Source organism: Aquarana catesbeiana, linkage group LG08 (assembly GCF_042186555.1).
Source record: "Aquarana catesbeiana isolate 2022-GZ linkage group LG08, ASM4218655v1, whole genome shotgun sequence".
Taxonomy (NCBI): Eukaryota; Metazoa; Chordata; class Amphibia; order Anura; family Ranidae; genus Aquarana; species Aquarana catesbeiana.
The window spans coordinates 229,873,007-229,894,991 of NC_133331.1; the positions used below are offsets into that span (position 1 = coordinate 229,873,007).

A 21,985-nucleotide genomic window follows, 5' to 3' on the forward strand; every position below is an offset into this window, starting at 1 on the left:
CATCCACAGTGATCTTTGGGTTCTTCTTTACCTCTCTCACCAAGGCTCTTCTCCCCCGATAGTTCAGTTTGGACGGACGGCCAGCTCTAGGAAGGGTTCTGGTCATCCCAAACATCTTCCATTTAAGGATTATGGAGGCCACTGTGCTCTTAGGAACCTTAAGTGCAGCAGAAATTTTTTGTAACCTTGGCCAGATCTGTGCCTTGCCACAATTCTGTCTCTGAGCTCTTCAAGCAGGTCCTTTGACCTCATGATTCTCATTTGCTCTGACATGCACTGTGAGCTGTAAGGTCTTATATAGACAGGTGTATGACTGGACTCAAATAAAGGTGTAGAACCATCTCAAGGATGATCAGAAGAAATGGACAGCACCTGAGTTAAATATATGAGTGTCACAGCAAAGGGTCTGAATACTTAAGACCATGTGATATTTCAGTTTTTCTTTTTTAATAAATCTGCAAAAATGTCAACAATTCTGTGTTTTTCTGTCAATATGGGGTGCTGTGTGTACATTAATGAGGTAAAAAAATGAACTTAAATGATTTTAGCAAATGGCTGCTATATAACAAAGAGTGAAAAATGTAAGGGGGTCTGAATACTTTTCATCCCCACTGTATCTAATTGTATCTAACCTCACACATTAGAACTGAAGTAGCTGTGTGAAGAATGTGATTACCCACTACAAGTTCATTGGTGTGCGTAGCCTATACCATTAGGGTGTGCACCCCAGAGCACAAATAGACATGTGTGGATATCAGCAGAGCAGTAGACAGTGGCAGTAGACAGTGGCCGTAGGGCAGAGATTGGTGTCAGTAGGGCAGTGAACAGTGTCAGTAGTTTTTAATTTGTATTGTTTTTTACAATTTTTTAAATAATTTTTTACAATATTATTATTTATTTTTTTACAATTTTTTAGGAACCCCGTTGGGGGGCTTTGGTAACATATCAAGGTTCTAAACAGACCCCAGATGTCCCACTTTTGAAACAGAGAAAGAGATTGAAGAGAGAAATTCCCCAGTCCATTTCTCTGCAGCCTCAGCTGCACTGGACTGTGAATGAATGGGAAGTGCCCTGTGCTAAACTGCATCCTGTTCATTCACAAACTGAAGCATAGTAAACAGTTTTTTATGCTTCAGTGAAGAATGAACACAGGAGCGCCCAGTACAGATTACTCACTGTGTTCATTTATAAAAGGAAGGGGTTCATAAATGAAATATTTGCTGGCCCTTTCCCCTGCTCTTTATTCTGAAACATTCCCCGCAGCAGCTGGCAGGAGAGGAGAGGGGGGTAGAAAGTGGGGGAATTGGCACCTCACAGGGTGATCAGGGTGTGCCCAGGCCCACCCAGCACACCCTGCACGCACGCCTATTTACAAGCTATTTAATGGGCTGAACAAATAAGCGTCTTCACAGACATATGGGTAAAGTACAGCTTCACATTAAAACTAACCTTCATATGAACATTTTCCCTGGGAAAAGGAATTGATTCTATTATTTTATAGATCACTATATCTCCCTCTCAACAATTACTGTTGTGTATGTTGTAAAAGACAGCTATTGGTTTATATGTGTCAAAAAATTCAAAATTGAGAATTTGATACAATAAAGATAAACCCTGAGCTAGTCATGCGATCTTGATTTTAAAGTTTATATTTCATCTGGGGTCTATATCTGCTACATTTTGTGAGAAAGCCGAGGTGCTAGGGTTAGTGCAAGCTTTTTTTTTTTTTTTTTTTTGTACTATAGTTTTAATTGTAGTAAGCAAAGCAACATAACAACTGATCACCCACGCAGGGTGTAAGTGCAGGCTTATTTTAAAGTAAATGTATTCATTAAAAACATCGTGATAATACGGGTATACTTTGTATCTACAAGCCATTATTCAAAGAATGTTTATATATTTGTAAGGCCAAACACCAGCCATATGGTAGTTGTTGAAGTCATTTTTTACCCTATGGGGACAATGACTATACTGTATATTAAAGCGGTTGAATACCCTGAGAAAAAAAAATGTTTAAAAAAATCCTGTAAGGCAAAGGCATAATCAGCTAGTATGCACCGCATACTAGCTGATTATGAAATACTTACCTTAGAACGAGGTCCCTGTATAGCAGGCCGGTCCACAACGAGGGAGCTGACATTTTCCCCTCGGCGTGTCTTCCAGGTAAGCGGCTCCGGCGCTGTGAGTGGCCGGAGCCACGATGACATCACTCCCGCTCATGCATGTGGGAGACTTCTTCCCTGCAAGGTCCAGCAGCGTCTGCCGGACCTTCACCTGGGCATTCACAGTGCATGCGCCGCTGACGTCAGCAGCTGCATGCAAAGTGAATATCTCCTAAACCGTACAGGTTTAGGAGATATTCATTTTACCTACAGGTAAGCCTAATTATAGGCTTACCTGTAGGTAAAAATAAAAAAAGTGGGTATACAACCACTTTAACTAGACATAGAAAAAGAATTAAGAGATAGAAATATAACTCCGGGTTAATCTGATAACAAGTGCAACATATCAAATCACCTACTTTGAAAAGGCATATTTGTCAAAATGTATGTATGGGCAGTGAGCCTTTTAGTAACCACAGTAACCTCAGTATCAATCCATACCTTTGGGTTTTGGTATGTGGCAAGGATACTGACCCTACCCTATACACATCTCCATTCAGACAGAAAGACTGACCAATGGCTGCTAAAGACATACTTGCTGTCTGGTTGTTATCTTCCTGTAGCACCCTCTAGTGTGTGCTACTATTAGTAGCAGTGTAGGAACATTTTCCTGACTTATGTTTAAAGCCTGTGAGTTTTAATTGGGTCAAGGTTCACTAGAGTTCAGGACTGGGTGACTTATCCTGGCAGTTCTCTGTGGCCACCCCCTGGTGTCTGGAAGATTGGAGAACCTTCTAGAACTAGAGGGCAGGGGTTAGGAGGAGCTGCCATTAATGTTTATAGGACCTCAGCTAATCCACAGAAGTGGCCTGGCAGGGGGCAGAGACAACCCCATAAATAGACACGGGCCATTCCAGCTCGAGAGTTGGGTAGAAGATGGAGATGGAGTGCTGAGGAGAGGCTGTCGGTGGCCCTTGAGGGAACCCCCGGCCGGGGAGGCGTGATACCTCGAGCTGGAGGCTCGGAATAGCTGGCCTAGAAGGATCCCACCACAGGAGGCAGTTGGAGGAGAACCTTCAGGAGAGGCAGCAGGACAGTGCAAATGACAGTGAGTAGAGATCAGCACTGAGCAGGGACAACACAAGGAAAGAGACTGTCAGCTGTAACAGTGCTCTCTGAAAGTAGCAGTGGGCTTAGTCTTCATCCTTGCCCTGGGGAAATCTCTATGGAAGTGTGCCAGTCGGGCAGGACTGGGGCAGAAAGTCATTCAGGAGGACTGAAGAAGATCAGACAGAAGTGGCTGGTGGCAGCCAGGTAGGCTAGCAATTTCTGCAAGCAAGTGGAGCTGGGATCAGTGGCCACAAGGGAAGCAGAAGGAGGAATGCCATGCTGTTTGCTCACTGCACTGCTTTGTCAAGTGACTGAGAGTTCCTGCCTGTAATAGGCCTTTTCTGAGTTAACACAAAACTGTTAGTTCCCTCAAGAGAGAGCAGCAGGTGTTTTGCTGAGAAATTCAAGTTTGCGCAGGTGGAAGGAAGAGTGGACTTTTGTAAATAGGGAGGAATTGTCCCTTTTGTTCATAGTTCTAGTCCTGGACATTTTTTTTAAGTTGGGCATCCCATAATTCCCTACCCCATCCAAGTTATCAACTCAATACTAAGCTAAGCAGGGCAATAATTTCTCCGCAGGATGTAGAAACCTTGCAAAAAGATCTGAACAAATTAATGGGGTGTGCAACTATATGGCAAATGAGGTTTAATGTAAAAAAATGTAAAATAATGCATTTGGGTGGCAAAAATATGAATGCATTCTATACACTGGGGGGAGAACCTCTGGGGGAATCTAGGATGCAAAATGACCTGGGGGTTCTAGTAGATGATAGGCTCAGCAATGGCATGCAATGCCAAGCTGCTGCTAATAAAGCAAACAGAATATTGGCATGCATTAAAAGGGGGATCAACGCAAGAGATAAAACGATAATTCTCCCGCTCTACAAGACTCTGGTCCGGCCGCACCTAGAGTATGCTGTCCAGTTCTGGGCACCAGTCCTCAGGAAGGATGTACTGGAAATGGAGTGAGTACAAAGAAGGGCAACAAAGCTAATAAAGGGTCTGGAGGATATTAGTTATGAAGAAAGGTTGCGAGCACTGAACTTATTCTCTCTGGAGAAGAGATGCCTGAGAGGGGATATGATTTCAATTTATAAATAACATACTGGTGACCCCACAATAAGGTTAAAACGTTTTCACATAAGGGAGTTTAACAAGACACGTGGCCACTCATTAAAATTTGAAGAAAAGAGGTTTAACCTTAAACTACATAGAGGGTTCTTTACTGTAAGAGCTGCAAGGATGTGGAATTCCCTTCCACAGACCGTGGTCTCAGTGGGGAGCATTGATAGTTTAAAAAAACTATTAGATAAGAACCTGAACGACCGCAACATACAGGAATATACAATGTAATACTGACATATAATCACACACATAGGTTGGACTTGATGGACTTGTGTTTTTTTTCAACCTCACCTACTATGTATCTATGTAACCCCTAATAAAACATCAAAAACAAGCTGAGGAGCGGTTCCTGCATTGGAGTGCATGAAGGAAATGCTTTGTGACTGGCTATGCAGCAGTGGGGACCCAGGACAATAGCGACTCCTATGGGTGTAGTGCCACATCCCTATAATGAAGGCAGTTGTATATCTGTAGTACTACCCCCGTAGGAGCCGCTAGATTTATTACCCGGATCTTCTCCTATTTCAACTCTTGCAGCCAGGCACACAGTATTTCCTTCCACAGCCAGGTGCAAACTTCTGCTCGTTTCTTCAGTGATCAGTCTAGAGGTTTTGTTTGTTTTTGGTATTTTATTGTGGAACTTGGATAGGGAAGAGAATGTAGTGGAATACTACGAATTCAACTAATTACGAGGAGGACAGTTTCTTTAACTGAACTGTGGAATTACTGCATGATATATTGTACACTACTGAGCAAGTCCTTTGCAGGAATAATGGGAATAATGGACGGTTGCTCTTCAGGACACTAGCCAGTATCCCCTTTCTGCTGATCCAAGTAGCTGATTTTTCTAGCACAAAGGGGTAGCCAAAGAACCAGGCCCCAAGATCTTTACAGTTTGTACTCAGAAAGGCCTCTGGACCGAATGGTAGCCTCCTTCCAATTCTCCAGCAGCACCCTCCAGTGATCCCAGACAGATCTCCAGGGATGGCTCCTCCTCACGCAGCTCTTCAGAAAACACTGGTCAGCATTTTATCTCTCAGGCCTCCAACTGGAGGCCACAAGGCAGCAGGTGCTGAGGAGGGCACAGCACCCCTTCCTCAGTTTGACTCTACTCTCCAGGAAAAGACCACTTCCTGTGTCCTCCACCGAATATAAATACCCTTCCCAGCATGCATAGGGGCCCCTATGCTTGTAATTGGCTGAGATGGCATCCATATTAATGCTGCTGATCTGCATGAGTCACTCCTTTTCATTCAGCAACTTCCAAAGTTGCATGGATACAGAGGAGCCAATACAGAAACAGCAGCACTGTGAAACGCACAGGACTCCCTAGCTCAATAATGTAGCTTTCCTGTTAGGCAGGAAAGATGCTATGTTTTACATAACAGTCTCCTGTTAAGCAGGTTACATAGTTACATAGTTACATAGTAGGTGAGGTTGAAAAAAGACACAAGTCCATCAAGTCCAACCTATGTGTGTGATTATGTGTCAGTATTACATTGTATATCCCTGTATGTTGCGGTCATTCAGGTGATTAATAGATTCTTGAAGCTATCAATGCTCCCCGCTGAGACCACCGCCTGTGGAAGGGAATTCCACAACCTTGCCGCTCTTTTCAGTAAAGAATCCTCTACGTAGTTTAAGGTTAAACCTCTTTTCTTCTAATTGTAATGAGTGGCCACGAGTCCTATTAAACTCTCTTCTGCGAAAAAGTTTTATCCCTATTCTGGGGTCACCAGTACAGTATTTGTAAATTGAAATCATATCCCCTCTCAAGCGTCTCTTCTCCAGAGAGAATAAGTTCAGTGCTTGCAACCTTTCCTCATAACTAAGATCCTCCAGACCCTTTATTAGCTTTGTTGCCCTTCTTTGTACTCGCTCCATTTCCAGTACGTCCCTCCTGAGGACTGGTGCCCAGAACTGGACAGCATACTCCAGGTGCGGCCGGACCAGAGTCTTGTAGAGCGGGAGAATTATCGTTTTATCTCTTGCGTTGATCCCCCTTTTAATGCATGCCAATATTCTGTTTGCTTTATTAGCAGCAGCTTGGCATTGCATGCCATTGCTGAGCCTATCATCTACTAGGACCCCCAGGTCCTTTTCCATCCTAGATTCCCCCAATTCCCCCAGGTGACCACACTACACTGAACTACAGTATGTACATCCTAGCAACCTACCTAGGAAGGTTCTAAATATCTATTCCATCATTTTGTATTTTTGCACTAATTCTGTATTTCCCTATAAGATTATACACCTGGCATTCATATTACTTTCTTTCATTTTTTTACTATATGAATTTTTAGACAGTTGTGAAAAAAAATTAAGTTTTAAGTCATAGTGGGTTTCCTGCGTGGGTATAGCACACCCCCGCTGATTTTTCATTATTAACCACTTGACAACAGGGCACTTAAACCCCCTTCCTAACCAGACCAATTTTCAGCTTTTGGTGCTCTCACATTTTGAATGACAATTACTCAGTCATGCAACACTGTATCTTTATGAAATTTTTGTCCTTTTTTTCACACAAATAGAGCTTTCTTTTGGTGGTATTTAATCACTGCTGGGTTCTTTATTTTTTGCGCCGTAAAAGAAAAAAGACCGAAAAATCTGTAAAAAAATACATTTTTCTTCATTTCTGTTATAATATTTTGCAAATTAGTAATTTTTCTTAATATATTTTGGCCAAAATTTATACCGCTACATATCTTTGGTAAAAATAACCCAAATCGGTGGATATTATTTGGTCTTTTTGAAAGTTATAGAGTCCAAAAGCTATGGTGCGAATATCTGAAAATTGATCACACCTGAAGTACTGACGGCCTCTCTCATTTCTTGAGACCCTAACATGCCAGAAAAGTACAAATACCTCCCAAATGACCCCTTTTTGGAAAGAAGACATTCCAAGGTATTTAGAAAGATGCATGGTGAGTTTTTTGAAGTTGTCATTTTTTCCCACAATTCTTTGCAAAATGAAGGTTTTTTTTTTCCTTTTTTTTTTTCCACAAAATTGTCATATTAGCAGGGTATTTCTCACAGACCGCATATGCATACCACAAATTACACCCCAAAACACATTCTGCTATTACTCCCGAGTACGGCGATACCACATGTGTGAGACTTTTACACAGCGTGGCCACATACAGAGGCCCAACATGCAGGGGAGCACTTTCAGGCGTTCTGGAGCACCCAGGCCAATTCTGACATTTCTCTCCTACATGTAAAAATCATCATTTATTAGCTAGAAAATTACTTAGAACCCCAAAACATTATATATATATGTTTTTTTAGCAAAGACCCTAGAGAATACAATGGCGGTCGTTGCAACTTTTTATCTCGCACGGTATTTGCGCAGCAATTTTTTTAACGCGTTTTTTTTGGAAAAAAAACTGTTTTGTGCTTTACAAAAACCAAAACAGTAAAGTTAGCCAATGTTTTTGCATAATATGAAAGATGAAGTTACGCCGAGTAAATAGATACCCAACATGTCACCCTTCAAAATTGCACACGCTTGTGGAATGGCGCCAAACTTTGCTACTCAAAAATCCCCATAGGCGACGCTTTAAAATTTTTTACTGGTTACATGTTTTGAGTTACAGAGGAGGTCTAGGGCCAAAATTATTGCTCTCGCTCTACCGATCGCACCGATACCTCACATGTGTGGTTTGAACACCGTTTTCATATGTGGGCAGGACTCAGGGACAGGGGCGCTTTAAAAAATTTTTTTTTTTTTTTTTATTGTTCATTTTACTTTATTTATTTTAGTTTGATGCTTTTTTCCAAAAAAAAAAAAAAATTTGACCACTTTTATTCCTATTACAAGGAATAAAAACATCCTTGTAATAGGAATATGGCATGACAGGTCCTCTTTACAGTGAGATATGGGGTCAATAAGACCCCACATCTCACCTCTAGGCTGGGAAGCCTGAAATTAAAAAAAAAAAAAAAAAAAAAAAGATGCTGGCTTCGATCGTAGCGGTGAGTCGGTAGAAGCACCGCAAGGCGGCGGGAAGGGGGGACGTCCCCTCTCGCCTCCCGTAAGAACGATCAAGCAGTGGAACAGCTGCTATGATCATTCTCATGGTGTAGGGAATCGCCGGCTGAAAAAGCTGATATCTGAATGATGCCTGTAGCTGCAACCATCATTCAGATATCTCCGCACAAAGTCAAGGACGTTGTATGACGGCCGGCGGGCGGGAAGTGGTTAAAACGCTTTTTTTTTTTTTAACACAAAGTTGTCCATTTATACAATATTTCTACCACATAACATGTACATGCCAAAAATGACACCCCAAAATAGATTCTCCTACTCCTCCTGAGTACGGCGATACCACATGTGTGAGACTTCCACAGCCTGGCCACATACAGAGGGCGAGTACAGCTGAGCATGGCTCAGCATGGCAGAGTATGGTGGGGTATTGCGGAGTATGGCGGGGTATTGCGGAGTATGGCGGGGTATGGCGGGGTATTGCGGAGTATGGCGGGGTATTGCGGGGTATGGCGGAGTATGGCGGGGTATTGCGGGGTATGGCGGAGTATGGCGGGGTATGGCGGAGTATGGCGGGGTATGGCAGGGTATTGCGGAGTATGGCGGGGTATGGCGGAGTATGGCGGGGTATGGCGGGGTATGGCGGAGTATGGCGGGGTATGGCGGAGTATGGCGGGGTATTGCGGAGTATGGCGGGGTATTGTGGAGTATGGCGGGGGCATGGCAGAGTATGGTGGGGGCATGGCAGAGTATGGTGGGGGCATGGCAGAGTATGGCGGGGGCATTGCAGAGTATTGTGGGGGCATTGCAGAGTATTGCACAGCATTGCAGAGTATTGTGGGGGCATTGCAGAGTATTGCACAGCATTGCAGAGTATTGTGGGGGCATTGCAGAGTATTGCACAGCATTGCAGAGTATTGTGGGGGCATTGCAGAGTATTGCACAGCATTGCAGAGTATTGTGGGGGCATTGTAGAGTATTGCACAGCATTGCAGAGTATTGTGGGGGTATTGCAGAGTATTGTGGGGGTATTGCAGAGTATTGCACAGCATTGCATAGTAGTGAGGGATGGCTGAGCATGGATGGATGGATGTCTCTGTGCAACGCTGTGGGCACTACACATACAGCCCACAGCGCTGCAGACATCCATCCATCCCCCTCCCCACTCACTGTGTACCGATCGGTACACAGGAGGGGAGGAGAGGAACCGGCATCATCAGATGACGCCGGTCTGTTTACATGTGATCGCGCCGTCATTTGACGGCGCGATCACATGGTAAACAGCCGCGATCAGCGGCCATTTACCGGGATCCGTGATGCGCCGGGTCCCCTGGACCCGGCGGTCACGGATGTGTTCGGGTGCGCGCCCCAGGGGGCGCGCGAGAGGGGAATTCTGGGAGGACGTCATAGTACGTCCTCCCAGAGTTATCCAACCGCCCTGCAGCCGTCATTCGGCTATGGGCCGGTTGGTAACTGGTTAATATTTCCCACATAAAGATCAATCTTACAGTATAAGTATACATCAGGTTGTTTTTTTGTATCTTATTTGTATTTGTATTTGAATCATTGTCAAAATGTAGAATCATATATTTATTTCCACCTTTTAACTAGTAAGACCTCATCTGGACTATGCAGTTCAGTTTTGGGCACCAGTTCTCAAAAAGGATATCGGGGAACTGGAGAAAATGCAGAGAAGGGCAAACTGATAAGAGGCATGGAGGAGCTCAGCTATGAGGAAAGATTAGAGGAACTGAATCTATTCCCTCTTGAGAAGTGGAGATTAAGGGGGATATGACCAACATGTACAAATACATAAGTGGTCCATATAATGAACTTGGTGTTGAGTTATTCACTTTAAGGTCATCACAGAGGACAAGGGGGTACTCTTTACGGCTAGAGGAAAAAAAGATTTAATCTCCAAATAAGGAAAGGTTTCTTCACAGTAAGAGCTGTGAAAATGTGGAACAGACTCCCTCTAGAGGTGGTTCTGGCCAGCTCAGTAGATTGCTTTAAAAAAGGCCTGGATTCCTTCCTAAATGTACATAATATAACTGGGTACTAACATTTATAGGTAAAGTTGATCCAGGGAAAATCCTATTGCCTCTCGGGGGATCAGGAAGGAATTTTTTCCCCTGCTGTAGCAAATTGGATCATGCTTTGCTGGGGTTTTTCGCCTTCCTCTGGATCAATTGTGGGTGAAGGATTGTCTATATGGAATTGTATTTTTATTTGTTTTGGTTGAACTAGATGGACTTGTGTCTTTTTTTCAACCTAACTATGTAACTATTTCTAGTCTACTTCTATTATTCTGATTGATCTTGAAGTTTGTAAACTTACTTTTGAAGATCCCCACACATTTACTTCCCTGAATTCTGTGACATGTGTTCACTATGCCCCATGGGGAGGCACTGCTGTGTCACACATTAAACAGAGCCTGCCTTCTGAACTACAGAGGTGCTGAGAGGAATCACAGCTTGCAGGCAGCAAAGTAACTAGTCCTTAGAAATTGAATATAGTCCTTAGAAATTGCATTTAAACAGCAGAGGAGAAGCTGCAAAGCATGTAGGTAATCCAGGAAGTTGATGTCCAGAAGATGACCAGAAGAGAAGCAGAACTCACAACATGAAAGGTGATTTTTCAAGTAAGGTTATATTGGATTGTCAAATATATCCATTGTTGTGTTGCTATTACAATACTTGTGTTAGAAAAATGAAAGTGTATGCTGTGACCATAGAACTCATTTAACCACTTCAGCCCCAGAAGAATTTACCCCCTTCCTGACCAGTCCATTTTTTGCGATACGGCACTGCATCGCTTTAATTGACAATTGCACGGTCGTGCTCCATTGTACCCAAACAAAATTTACATCCTTTATTTTCCCACTAGGGATGAGCCGAACCCCCCCCCCCCCCCCGGCTCGGTTCACACCACAACCTGCAAATGGACCGAAAATTCGAACGGACGTTAGAACCCCATTGAAGTCTATGGGACTCGAACGTTCGAAATCAAAAGTGCTAATTTTAAAGGCTAATTTGCATGGTATTGTACTAAAAAGGGTTTGGGGACCCAGGTCCTGCCTCAGGGGACATGTATCAATGCAAAAAAAAGTTTTAAAAGCAGACATTTTTTCAGGAGCAGTGATTTTAACCGCTTCAATACCGGGCCAATTCTGATACTTTGCTCCTACATGTAAAAATCATCATTTTTTTGCTAGAAAATTACATAGAACCCCCAAACATTATATATGTTTTTTTAGCAAAGACCCTAGAGAATACAATGGCGGTTGTTGCAACTTTTTATCTCATACAGTATTTGCGCAGGAATTTTTCGAACGCTTTTTTTGGGGAAAAAAACTGTTTTGTGTTTAAAAAAAAAACAAAACAGTAAAGTTAGGGCCAAAATTATTGCTCTCGCTCCAACGTTCGCGGCGATACCTCACATGTATGGTTTGAACACCATTTTCATATGTGGGCGGGACTTACGTATGCGTTCGCTTCTGCGTGAGAGCACACGGGGACAGCGGCGCTTTAAAAATTTTTTTTTTTTTTTATTGTTAATTATATATTTTTTTTTTATTTTGACACTTTTTTAAAAAAAAAAAATTGATCACTTTTATTCCTATTACAAGGAATGTAAACATCCCTTGTAATAGCAATATAACATGACAGGTGCTCTTAATAGTGAGATATGGGGTCAATAAGACCCTATATCTCACCACTAGGCTGGGAAGCCTGAAATAAATAAAAAAAAATAACGATCGCAGCTTCCAAGCCGAAGCGGCGCCGTTTTTTTGAATGGAGAGGCCGGGCGTGACGTCATAACATCGCGCCCGGCCTCCGACGATCATAGAGACTCCGGGGACCATCTGGTCCGCCGGAAATCTCTATGATCTACATCCGGCGCCGGCGGATCCACTCTCCGCCTCACCGATCGTAACGGTGAGTCGGAGCAGGCACCGGAGGGCGGCGCCTCCCATAGGAACGATCAAGCGGCGGAACGGCCGCTATGATCATTCCTATGGTGTAGAGATTCGCCGGCTGAAACCGGCAATATCTGAATGATGTTTGTAACTACAGGCATCATTCATATATACCTGCTCAAAGCCAAGGACGTCATATGAAGTGAAGTGGTTAATGATGCTTAAAGTGAAAAAAAAAAGTGAAATATTCCTTTAAATATCTTACCTGGGGGGTGTCTATAGTATGCCTGTAAAATGGCGCGTGTTTCCCGTGCTTAGAACAGTCCCTGCACAAAATGACATTTTTAAAGTAATAAAAGTCATTTAAAACTGCTTACGGCTTTAATGTAATGTCCGGTCCTGGTAATATGGATGAAAATCAGTGAGACAAACGGCATGGGTACCCCCCCCAGTCCATTGCCAGGCCCTTTGGGTCTTGTATGGATATTTGGGGGAACCCCGCACCCAAATTAAAAAAAGGAAAGGCGTGGGGCCTCAGGCCCTCTGAACAGCAGTATACAGGTGGTGCAAACAATACAGGGACTGTAGGTTTGTTGTTAAGTAGAATCTGTTTGTAATTTTGAACTGGTACATTTTTAAAGTGTAGCTCCAGCCAAAAAATCTATTTTTAAGCTTTTTGGAAAACACAGGGAAGGGTTATCACCCCTGTGACATTTGTTTTGTTGTCTGTGCACCTCTTCAGAAGATTTTACCTCACTTTCTGTCCCAATGACAAATGTTTGTTGACAATTTGGGGTTTTTAGTGAAACAAGGATTGGTAATAAAGCATCAGTGGAGAGGAGACACATTTTTCCCATATTAACTCTTACAGGAGAGAATTTCCCTTCCTAGGGGTAGATTTCATCTCACTTCCTGTTGTCTCCTTCTGTTTGCAAGTAGGAGTTGTTTGTAAGTTGGATGTTTGAAAGTAGGGGCCTGCCCTATATAGTCTGCAGAAATTTGGGCCTTAGGTGTTGGTGTTGCCACAACACTGTAAGCCCTCACAGTTACTCTTGGTGGGCGCAGAAACAGGCCCTGCTGTGAAATATTAGATCAAGATTTGTAATTACATGCACCTGTTGAACAGGGGCAGAAAAATTGGGCCTTTGGTGGTGGTGGTGCTGGGGGCCTTGAGAGCTAAGGAAGTCCTCCTCTTCCTGCCTCTGTTCTGCCTCAAGTGCCCTGTCCATTATTCCACGCAGCATGTGCTCCAACAGGTGGACAAGGGGGACAGTGTCACTGATGCATGCACTGTCACTGCTCACCATCCTCGTAGCCTCCTCAAATGGTGACAGGACAGTGCATACATCCCTGATCATGGCCCACTGGCATGGGGAAAAAAAAAACAAGCTCCCCTGACCCTGTCCTGGTGCCATAGTCGCACAGGTACTCATTGTTGGCCCTCTGCTGCGTGTGCAGCATGGCCAATGTTGAGTTCCACCTGGTGGGCATGTCACAGATTAGGCGGTTCTTGGGCAGGTTAAATTATTTTTGGAGGTCAGCCAGCCGAGCACTGGCATTATATGACCTGCAGAAATGCACACAGGCTTTCCTGGCCTGCCTCAGGACACCCTGTAAGCCCGGGAACCTGCCCAAGAACCGCTGCACCACCAAGTTAAGGACCTGAGCCAAACAGGGCACATGGGCCAGTTGTCCCTGTTGGAGGGCAGAGAGGAGGTTGGTGCCATTGTCGCAAACCACCATATCTGCCTTAAGCTGGCGTGGCATCAACCACCTCTGAACCTGCCCCTGCAGGGCTGACAGAATCTCTGCCCCAGTGTGGCTCCTGTCCCTCAAGCACACCAGCTCAAGCACCACATGGCATCTTTTGGCCTGCGTGCTTGCGTGACCCCTTGAACGCCTACGGAGCACCGCTGGTTCCAAAGACAAATCAGTACAGAAAGAGGCCATGGAGGAAGAAGAGGAGGAGGGAGTGGAGGAGAGAGGTGTGGCAGAATCACCACTAGTAGTATTTTGGAGGCGTGGTGGCGGAACAACCTCAAACACTACTGCACCCTGTCCTGTATCCTTCCCAGCTGCCAGAAGAGTCACCCAGTGCGCGGTTATAGATAGGTAACGTCCCTGTCCATGCCTGCTGGACCATTTGTCAGTGGTAATATGCACCTTACCGCTGACCACCCTGTCCAGCGAGGCCAAGACATTGCCTTCCACATGCCGGTAGAGAGCTGGAATCGCCTTCCGTGAGAAAAAGTGGCATTTGGGAACCTGCCACTGAGGAACCTCACATTCCACAAACTCACTGAAGGGGGCAGAGTCTACCAACTGAAAAGGCAGCAGTTGAAGCTAGAAATTTAGCCAAGCTAGCATTCAACCGCTGGGCATGTGGATGGCTGGAAGCGAACTTCTTTCGGCGGTGCAGCAGCTGGGGCAGGGAAATTTGCCTGGTACAATCTGACGTCGGTGTACCGATAGCGGATTGCACCCAAGTACTTGGCTGTGACACACCTAATTCTACACCTTCATTCCTCTCAGTGCAGGTCTCAGAGGACTGAAGGTATAGTAGGGTTGGAGATCCCAGCTGATGAGGAGCAAGGAGAGGTCCTCTTTGTTCTTTGGTGTGGGTCTTTTAGGTACGCTTGCCAATGAACGTCATGGCAGGTCAACATATGTCTGGTCAAGCATGTGGTGCCCAAGCGGGAGATGTTTTGGCGAGATACGCTTGAGAAATATATTGCAAATAGCAGCTATGGCATCTGATGCACTTGTCTCAAAAAAGGCCCACACCAAAGAACTTTTGGAATAACGCGCAGAGACAGCAGTGCCCTGCACATGCGGAGCTCTGCAGTGTGATGCAGTCGGTGTGCTGCCCTTAAGCTGGCCCCTGGAGGGCATCCTGCCTCCTTGGTGATGTGCCTCCTCCTCCACCTCTCTCCTATCACGCACCCACGTGGAGTCAGTGACCTCATCATCCCCTCCCTCCTCATCACTGGAGCAAAGCTGGCAGCATGCTGCAGCTGGGGGAACATGACTGCCAGATTGCTGTCCTTCTTGGGCACCCCCTCTCTCTGGGCTCACATTACTGCCTTCCTCTAGCTGGGTACCATCATCGGAGCCTTCAAAACGCTGGGCATCCTCCTGGAGCATGTACCCAACACTGTGGTCGAACAGTTCAGGGGAACATGGTGGGGCTAGGGAAGGAGTGACTTATGCCATTGAGCCGAGGGAAGAGGCCGCGTTGGCAGTTGCTTTGCCAGACAAAGTACCCTGAGCCTGGGTGAGAGAGGATGAGGAGGATCAGGACGGCTTGGTCATCCACTCTACCAAGTCTTCCCAATGTTGCGGCCCAACACGGCCAGCTGCCGAAAAAAGGACAAGCGTGTCCCACGGCCATGTGCTGATGAGGATGCACCGTCTCCACGACCAGCACTGTTGCCTCTAGACACAGAGCCTGCTTGCCCTGTTTTATTGGCTTGTGACTGTCTGCCTCTCCTTGTTGGCCTTCCAGACATACTAATGGCCTGCAGTGAGATGTAGCTGCACAAAGCTGGGATGTATATATATACTGATACTGCAGCTAGCAGAATCAACTGCCTGTAGTATTATTAGTATGAGAACACCAGCAATTGTCTTCAGGTAGCTTTAGGTGCACACTGTGCAGAGGACGCAGTACACTAACTATAAATACTGTAACTGCCTGCCTGTGGTATTAATAGGAGCAGAAGAACACCACTAATTTTCTTCAGGTAGCTTTAGGTGCACACTGTGCAGAGGACACACTACACTAACTTGTAAATACTGCAGCTGCCTGCGGTACTGTACTAATAGGATCAGAAGAAAGCCACTAATTTTCTTCAGGTAGCTTTAGGTGCACACTGTGCAGAGGACACAGTACACTAACTGAAAATACTGTAGCTGCCTGCCTGTGGTATTAATAGGATCAGAACAACAGCAATTGTCTCCAAGTAGCTTTAGGTGCACACTGTGCAGAGGACGCACTACACTAACTGTAAATACTGTAGCTGCCTGCCTGTGGTATTAATAGGATCAGAAGAACACCACTAATTTTCTTTAGGTATCTTTAGGTGCACACTGTGCAGGGGACGCACTACACTAAATTGTAAATACTGCAGCTGCCTGCGGTACTGTACTAATAGGATCAGAAGAACACCACTAATTTTCTTCAGGTAGCTTTAGGTGCACACTGTGCAGAGGATGCACTACACTAACTTGTAAATACTACAGCTGCCTGCGGCACTGTACTAATAGGATCAGAAGAACACCACTAATTTTCTTCAGGTAGCTTTAGGTGCACACTGTGCAGAGGACACACTACACTAACTTGTAAATACTGCAGCTGCCTGTGGTACTGTACTAATAGGATCAGAAGAACGCCACTAATTTTCTTCAGGTAGCTTTAGTTGCACACTGTGCAGAGGACACACTACACTAACTGTAAATACTGTAGCTAATAGGACTAATAGGATCAGAAGAACACCAGCAATTTTCTTCAGGTAGCTGTAAATACTGTAAAAACACTTGCCTGCCTGTCAGTAGTAGGAAGAGAATAACAGAAACTGATCTAGCTAAACTGAATACAGTGTATGTATATATATATATATATATATATAACACCTAGGATGTATATGTGTATATATCTCACAATACACTAAGTGCAGCTAACTGACTCGCCTGCCTACTCTAACTTAAGTCAAATGACGCCTCTCTCAACGCCGAAACACACTACACAGGGCCGCCGTGCAGGCAGCCTTATATAGTGTGGGGCGTGTACTAAACCCCTGAGCCATAATTGGCCAAAGCCACCCTGGCTTTGGCCAATTACGGGTCTCTGTACAGACGGCACTGTGATTGGCCAAGCATGCGAGTCATAGTGCATGCTTGGCCAATCATCAGCCAGCAATGCACTGCAATGCCGCAGTGAATTATGGCCCATGATGCGCCACCCGAATTTGGCGCGAACGCTCCATATCGTTCGTAATTCGGCGAACGACCGAACACACGATGTTCGAGTCAAACATGCGTTTGATTCGAACACGAAGCTCATCCCTATTTCCCACAAATAGAGCTGTCTTTTGGTGGTATTTGATCACCTCTGCGGTTTTTATTTTTTGCGCTATAAACAAAAGAAGAACAACAATTTTGAAAAGAACACAATATTTTTTACTTTTTGCTATAATAAATATCCCAAATTTAGAAAAACAAAAAAACAGTTCTTCATCAGTTTAGGCCAATGTGTAGTCTTCTACATATTTTTAGTAAAAAAAAAAAAAAAAAAAATCGCAATAAGCGCATATTGATTGGTTTGTGCAAAAGTTATAGCATCTACAAAATAGGGGATAGATTTATGGCATTTTTATTATTTATTAATTTTTTTACTAGTGATGGCAGTAATCACCGATTTTTATTGGGACTGCGGCAGATAGATCATACACTTTTGACAACTTTTGACTTTTTTGGGACCATTGACATTTATACAGCGATCAGAGCTAAAAATAGCCACTGATTACTGTATAAATGTCACTGGAGTTAACACCAGGGGACGATCAAGGGGTTAAGTGTGTTCCCTAGGTGTGTGTTCTAACTGTGAGGGGATGTGACTGACTAGAGGAGGAGCCAGATCGTTGTTCCTACTTAGTAGAAACAGACGATCTGTTTCTCCTCCCCTGTCAGAACAGGGATTTGTGGGTTTACACCCACAAATCCTCGTTCTGGCTCTCGTGATCGCACCTGCCAGCCACGCGCATTGGGTTCCCCGCCGTGCAGCGTGTGCCTGCTATGGCTCTTAAAGGAGCCACCTTATATATATGCCAATTTGCACAGGAGAGCCATTCTGCCACCGTATATGTACAGGAGCTGGTCGGGAAGCGGTTAAAGCATATGTCAGGTCAAAACATTTATACATACTCAATTCCCCGTGTTCTATCCCTTCAAAGATCCTGAAAGTACAGAAAAATACCTGTTAATCTGCTGCAAAAGCATAGTCCCTAATTTCTTGTTGTGCACTGACAACCCTTGCCTTTTTCAGGATGGAAAATGACATCAGCCCTGCCCAGATTGTCTGTTGTTTCTGTAGTTAGTGATGAAAACTGGAAGGACTCCAGAAATAGTGCAGTAGACAGCTCTGAATTTCTGACATGGTCAACGAATATTCTTTTTCACTTGTCGAAAGGATAAAACAAAATGCCTTCAATGATAGATTGAAAGCATATAACAGACCAAAAAACAAAACAAATGAAAGATTTTCACTGCTAAGTGTACCATCATTATCAGGAAACACATACATTTTATTATTATTATTGTAGTGTTGGCCTCAAAGAAAGTTTTAATGTGACTTTTACATGTTTAAACAAAAATATAGATATCTGAAAGTTACCAATTTAGTGGCTAACTGTCAAATGTAGTAGTACAAAATGGGAAGCAGAGCCTACAAACACATGGATCATATTTGGTTGCCTCCATTTATCCCTTCCCTAAGCAGTTGTGTTCCTATCTGCATTTCGTGTGTTTTGTTGCCTGGCTGTATTCAGCCTGAGCAGCTATTTATCTTTTCTTGTTCAATATTTTTAATAAAGCTTTTCAGAGATTGCAGTAATAAAATTTACCAGGTATATAGTAGGATCTAGTAAAAAGTTTTGCTATGAGGTATGAATGACATGACAAAAATAACCAACATATGTAATTAATGTGAGAAAATCCAGATGGTAAGCATAAAGTATGGTGCATTGTCAAACATTCCCAGGCACCCCGTCTGGGAGCAAACTGTACTGTGGCCATTCAAAAAAATAAAACAGTAATTGGGGGGGGGGGGGAGAAGGGGGTGGGTCAGGGGTGGGGTTGCCGACTCAGAGGTTAGGTTAAAGGAAGCATGTCACTTCAGTTACGGGAGTAATACTTTCTCATCAAGACCAGGGGGTAAGAAGTGGATCACCCAAGGGTTCCAGAGCCTCTCGAATTTTGGGATTTTGTCCAGCAATGTTGCCTCTATCTTAGTGTGGATCATAGCCTGGGTGATTCTGTGCTGCGCTACTAGTATACTCAAGGTGGGTGATTTCCAGGCTTTCGCTATGGTCTGCTTAGCACCAGTAGTGACATATAGCAGTAGTTTAAAGCTATTTATCTTTTCTAGGCATTGCAGGTCTTCCCCAAATCTGGAGGAGCTATACTCAGTGGTATGGCTTGGGAAGAGGATAAATGTTTTGGGAGCACCTTTTCAGAACTCTCTTTTCCCTGGGCCTTCTCCCTAGGAAAATGTTTGTGTAAATGATTGCTGGGCCTTGCCTTAGACCGAGGCGTGTGCTGAAGGACCATCAACTTGAACACAAACTTGGATGAATTCCTAAAGGAAGTTGGACTCACAAAGGCTCTTCTTTCTGAACATTGTTGCGGTGGAGCTGGGTAGCAGCTACCGTGTGGACATTGTAAGATTCCTAGCCCACAGATTAAGATATTTTTGACTGCTTCCAAAGTGAACAAAACGCCTGACTTATCCACTAAGACTAAAGAAAGACTATGGAGTAGATTTACTTTAAAGTGATTTACTGGAAATTTACTGGATTTACTGGAAAGTGTAAAATCTAGTGCAGCTCTACATAGAAACGTTTCAACTTCCAGGTTTTCTTGTCAAAGCTTAATTGAACAAGCTCAAACTGATTGGCTGCACCAGATTTTGCATCCTCCAGTTTTAGTATATCAACCCCAATGAGTCCTCTTACAGGGTCATAGAATTGTCTGTTCCTCTACTACCAACATTTACCCAGAGGCTGCTACTGAAGGGCCTACCGCTATTTCAGTATATGCATCCTCTATTTTGTGCTATTTTTCGGTATCCCGCTCCCATAAATCCACTCTCTTTTTGTGCAATAAAAGGTAAAAAGACTGAAGTAACAGGGTGTTCAATTCTTCACCCCACTTATCCACCAAGGAATAGACCCTAAGAATCGAAAGGCTAGTCCTCTAAGTCACCTGGGGGGTCACCTACCCCTGCTCAAGACCTAGACTCCCTCAAGAATTAGTTCTGTGGCCAGCTCAATAGATTGTTTTAAAAATAAGCTAGACTTTCTTTTTTTTTTAAAAATAAGCTAGATGCATTCCTAAATGCACAAAATATAACATATACTAACATATATAGGTAATAACACCGGGGGTAGTTGATCCAGGGAATGCAATTGTGTTATGAGATTATCGCTTCTGGCTTTTGTCTGGATTTAGATTTTGGCTGATTTGTGAGTCCGCACATACCATATTTTACTCTATCTGAATTTATCCTTATTTCCTATGCATGTAACATACATTATTCGGTAGTTCACTGAATGTAGGTGATTTTGGTCCCTTGAGATTGATGCTCTGCAAGAGATGAAAATGCCTGTCAAATGACAGAGCAAACAGCACAGGAATTCAGTGCGAGCAAAAATGGGTCATTTCCAGCCAGATCTGCAAAGATAGGTCAACTGAAAAACAGCCAACAAAAATACATTAAGATTAAAAAAAAAAAAAAAAAAAAAAAAAAAGCAGCTTTATTTTGCGTGTACAAAATAAATACGATTATCCTTAGAGGATACATAAGTTTTAGGTAAGCTTTACATAGATGCTGGACATACAGTATATTATCTTGGTGACATAATATTACAGATGTCTTTCCATCCTTGCATGTTGCTGCTTCACTATTAGACTGTTATCTGGCTTTTGCAGATATTACCATCTAATTAAAAAATAGAAAGATGGCCCTGCTTTACACAATATTCAGCATAAAGATATATCTCACAAAAGAAAGCAAAAAGGTATAGAAAGAGGTAGACAGGTGGATAGATAGATAGATAGATAGATAGATAGATAGATAGATAGATAGATAGATAGATAGATAGATAGATAGATAGATAGATAGATAGATAGATTTATGGATAGATCGATCTCATAGAATAAAACAAACACAATACAGAGCTTGAATCTTACCAGTCTGCTAAACGATCCTTTTCTGTTGTCCCCAATGTTCACCCTCTGAGGTCCTCTTCTTAGTGTTGTCTCTATGGTGGAATGCTCTTTCTTCTTGCTGCACTGAGGCTTGGTCCTGTTAACTCCTCCCCAGTGAGCACATTAGAGATTATAAATGAATAACTGGATGATTTCAGTATTAGCTGCTGTCTGATCACTAAGCAAACAAACAGCCATTAGATTTCACTGTATCTAAGCTGCACTTTCAGGAACAGTCTGCAGAGGAGGTAACCCATCTGTGCCTGTAACATAGTCACCATGGAAACTGTCAGTGATACCCATTTAGAGAATAATGTCCAAATATCTCAGATGCTAACATAAGCTGTCATGATTTTGATTTGTGACTTACAAGAAATAGTGTAAGTCGAAGTATTTGATTAAATAGCATTTACCAAAAATATAACATTAACTGGTACTGTGTAAACTTTTTTTTTTTTTAAGTCAGGTAGAAGGCAGACATAGGAGTAAGCATTTAACTACTGCAATACTGAGACCACTTACTGTACATTTACAACACTGATACAGAATTAAAAAAAAAAATTGGCAGTATATCGAAATAGAATTGCAAATAATTGTGTGGTATCAAATGAAAAACAGGCCCATTCATATCTCATACAAAAACTGCTCATTTTGAGGCTCCCTCACAATTATGTGCTGCAATGTGTTCAGTCAGACCTGTACACTTCATGTTATTATTATTATTATACAGGACTTTTATAGTGCCAACAGATTGTGTAGC

General features: G+C 43.4%; 1 protein-coding gene across 1 annotated transcript in view; it reads right to left on the bottom strand.

Moving 5' to 3' along the window:
- SPRN (shadow of prion protein) overlaps positions 1–21,488 on the bottom strand; it is a 31,764-nt gene extending 10,276 nt beyond the window's left edge. The window contains exon 1 of the mRNA XM_073596931.1: positions 21,208–21,488. The gene's annotated coding sequence lies outside the window, so the exon portion shown is untranslated. The remainder of the gene's footprint in view (positions 1–21,207) is intronic.
- Positions 21,489–21,985: the final 497 nt, after the last annotated feature.